We start from the raw sequence: 3,946 nt of genomic DNA on the forward strand, positions 1-3,946 counted from the left end.
TGAGCAGCGCAGAATAAATAGCCCTGGACGGCGGTGGTGTGATGAGAGCGTGTGGTGGGGCTCTGACAGCAGCGGCGGTCCTCAGATGCGAGGGGAGGAGCGCGCTCTCTGAAGGGAAGAGTGATAGGAGTTTGCTGGAGGCTGAGTTGACAGATGCCACTGATTTCAGCAGGAAATCCCACACAGAGCTGCTACAAATGACTCTCCTTCGCCTCCTTCCTTCCTGCTTTATGTCCTGTTTTTATAAACACAAACAATCATAGATGTACTTTTGTCACACCTGAGGGGGGCTTTCATATGGAACCAGCAGAACCAACTGGTGCACGTTGGAGCCTCAGAAAGTGCTGAAAGTGGGTCATAAAAGTGTCTGCTGCATTAGCAGGAGCTGGACGTTCAGTTATGAACCTGCTCACTCCTTCCCTGGAGGAAGAACAGAAAAAAGGGATAAAAGTTCAGTAGAATCTGATGTAAGAGAATCATCAGCACCACAACTTTCAGTTGTGAAAGTGAGAACATCTCCGGATGCTGTGCAAAAAAGAACACAAGGTATATACGATAACTATCTGAAGCCTTAAGGGAATCACTAAAAAATATTCAATTTAGGGAAAGGTTTTGTGCCAAGAAGAAAGTTCCACTGCGGAGGGAGTTTCATCATTTGGGTTTTGTCCGAATTCCCCCCAATCACTATATAGTGCATTCGCCATTTCCTTGTGCGGTCCGAATCTACTAAATCCAGATCGAGTGCACTCGAAATTTATATATATTTATATAGACCACAATGCATTGCGGTCGAACAATTTCAAACAAAAAAATTTGTTTAAATGCAATATTTGAATAAACCATCCACGTTTCCAAGCCACTTCCAACTGTAGGTGGCGGACATGTGCTGGTAAAAGCAAAGGGAAAAAAGAAGAAGAAGCCCCTCCCTGCTTGTCCAGTGTGAACACCATGGACTAACGTTCAAGAACCTGTGTTTAGTGCGTTCTTGGGCCCAAATTGCTTGTGTTTGTGGCAGAAACGAGAAAACAAAGAAGGTTAAGGTTATAATGAGATTTGCTGATATTTACAGGATTTGTGGCCAATTGTTTGGGGAAAATGTAACATCAAACCCTGTCATTAAAACAGGCAGTTGAACTAGCCAGACAAGATGAAGCCTTCCTAGTGGGTGTTCATTTTAGAAACAGATGAGACAAATTTAATTTTGTTTGTGCACAACAATAGTCAAAAATGTTGAATATAAAACAAGATGTGTCTGATGGTTGGATAATAAAAAGTTATAAAGTTTTGTGGTTCTGGGAAAGAATAGTTTCTGAAGTGAGCAGTTTTGGTTTTGCGGTGACAGAATCATCTGCCGTTTTTGGTGATTGAACTGAAATCTTTATGTGGCGCAAAGAATGCTGGGAATTGTAGTGGAAAGGGTTGAACTGAGGTTGAACCACGCCCCATCCTCTAATTTTAGAGATGTTTGAGATGACCCAGATCCCCTGGATTGCAGTGCATGTTGGGTAGTTTTTGCTTTGACTCACATGTCAATCATCATAAAAATATTGCGAGAAAAGGATGTGTGCACGGCGCCTACTCAGTTGAGTGAGGCTGGAAATCTGGCACTACAAGCTGCCTTGTGGACTACAAATCAATGCATTGTGGGAAACGGTGTCCTGACAGTTCTTTTATTTTACGTGATGCTGATCAGAAATGATTGGTGCTAAAGTGGGATTTGAACCATGTCCTTACTGTGCTGTCCACTATACCACCATATACCACCATGCAACCCAAATATGAGCAATTTTCCATTGATTTCCCATCATTAAAAAGTCATTAAAAATAAATTAATTTACAGTCTGGTTGCTTTATTGTTTGTTCTGGTTGGGATCCATCATTTCTTTCATTTGAAGCTCAATTTCTGCATCATCATTGTTTGATGAGGTTTATTATTAATTATAGAAAGACTCAACAAACTGTTTCACTTTGAGCTCGTTTGAGTCACTTTCAGACTCTTATTGTGACAGGATTCTATTTCCAGTGTATTTGGGTCTAAATAATAAGCTGTCAATCAAAAGAACCTCTGTTTACGTGTGAGTGCACGCCGGGTTTCCTGGTGTATGAAATATGTATGTGTTTGTGCAGGGTGTGCCTGTTACTGTGTGGTAAACTCCAGTCGCTTTTGTTTTAAAATGTGGTTCAAAACCCTGCAGCTGGAATGAGTCTGGACAGAGTTTAGGTTCGATCTTAATTAAAACAGATTGGAGTTGTTATCATCCGGCTCGTCTTTTGATGAAGGAAAGTGCTGTTTACCGCCGCCTTGTTTTTGTGCGCAGCAGAAAATAAAAATAAATAATAAAAAAAGCTCCTTTCACATTCAGGCTTCCAGCTTTCCAACTGTTGCTTCATCAAACGGATAAAAGTAGAGCAGAGAATGAAGCTCCAAAAATACTTAAAACAATAAGATTCCCCAGTAGCTAATGATATTATTATCCCTTTGCTTCCCTGTAAAATGCTTTGTCTGTGTTTTCGCTTATTGTTTCTACAAAGTGACACTGGATTGTTTTGCCCTGCAGAGGTACTCATGAATTCCACGGGTAGCTCCTGCATAATTTACGCTGGTAATGAACAGCTTTTAGCATATTCTATATCTTAATACAACTTGTTTTTTCCCATGGTCTCCATCATTAAACTTGCATAGCAATGGCTTTCTAATTGGTGTCGGGAAACTTGGACACATGGTGTTACTGTGGCTGCCCCCATTCCCAGGACTTGGAGACTCCGAGCTTGTTAAAGACTCGATAAAAGAAACTCCTGCAGGGGTCTGGAGTGGGAGCAGAGAGCCCGAGTCGATCGGGAACCTCAAAGATTCATAATTGTTCTGCATGTGAGGCTGAGTATTGATCGAAAGCGTGTCGGAATTCAAAGGTGACACCAGGGACATTTACATGCAAACAGCTCCCGGCTTTGCACCTTGTCCTTCTTCATTTTCCGTAGGAGAATTGGCCGCAAGGCCACAATGAAGTGACAAACTAACCAATAACAGGCTGATACAATGCTGCTGTCTCTGCCCGCGAGCTATTAAGCTCAAGGTGGTTGAAGGGAAACAAGCTCACAGCAAAACTGTGCATGGATGAGAGAGGATGGAGTTTTAACCCACAGTCTGAACTCACCGCAGGAGGAGGAAGCCTAAAAACAGGAAAAGAACACTAATCTGAAGAAGAAAGAAAGTAGTGAAATGATCCAATTACTTTTACCTTACAAGAAATCACCTAATAAGACATGAAAATCTAAAAACAAGCATTTAAAATGGGAAAAACAAGCTAAAAAAGCAACTTTAGATAGAATTATTTAAAACTGAATGCTATACAGCCAGATAATCAGTTACTTTTTATTAGTTTAAAGCATTTTTATGTACTTAATATTGCTTCAGTTCAAAAAACTAGTGGAAATGACTCATTTAAGAACAAAATATGAACAAAAGGAAAAACGTTCTCAGTACAAGTAAATCATTATAAATCCTCATAAAATCACCTATTCTTAGAACAGGAATCTAAATTTTTGTTTCTATAGTAATGACAATGAAGGCTAGACTAACGTTTATTGAACTTCAGTATAATATTCTCAAAATTACAGTGAAGTTTAAGTTTTTTTGAGTCTCAAATCAAGTTTTTTCTACTGTGCAAACAGATTTAGACTCTTATGAATGAAAATGTAATAACTTCTAGATTGTAGCTCTTAATGAGACAAAAAATTCTCAACTGTGCTGATTTTGAGAAAAGTGTAGAACAAAAAAAAGTTAAAACCGAGTAAAATATCACAAATGTCTGAAAACAAAGTTTAAAAATCTTTAAATGGTTTCAAATAATTCTACGCTTGTCATGGTGCCTCTGTCAGTCTCCTCCCCCTCCCCTCTCCGTTTGGCTGCGGATCCTTCACAGCTGCGTCCACTCACCTCATCACC

The 3,946-nt window shown here is 39.9% G+C and overlaps 1 protein-coding gene across 2 annotated transcripts in view; it reads left to right on the forward strand.

The window, feature by feature from the left end:
- gpc3 (glypican 3) overlaps positions 1-3,946 on the forward strand; it is a 140,307-nt gene that overhangs the window by 3,569 nt on the left and 132,792 nt on the right. The gene's annotated exons all lie outside the window — the stretch shown is intronic.

This window comes from Oryzias melastigma, linkage group LG10 (assembly GCF_002922805.2).
Source record: "Oryzias melastigma strain HK-1 linkage group LG10, ASM292280v2, whole genome shotgun sequence".
Taxonomy (NCBI): domain Eukaryota; kingdom Metazoa; phylum Chordata; class Actinopteri; order Beloniformes; family Adrianichthyidae; genus Oryzias; species Oryzias melastigma.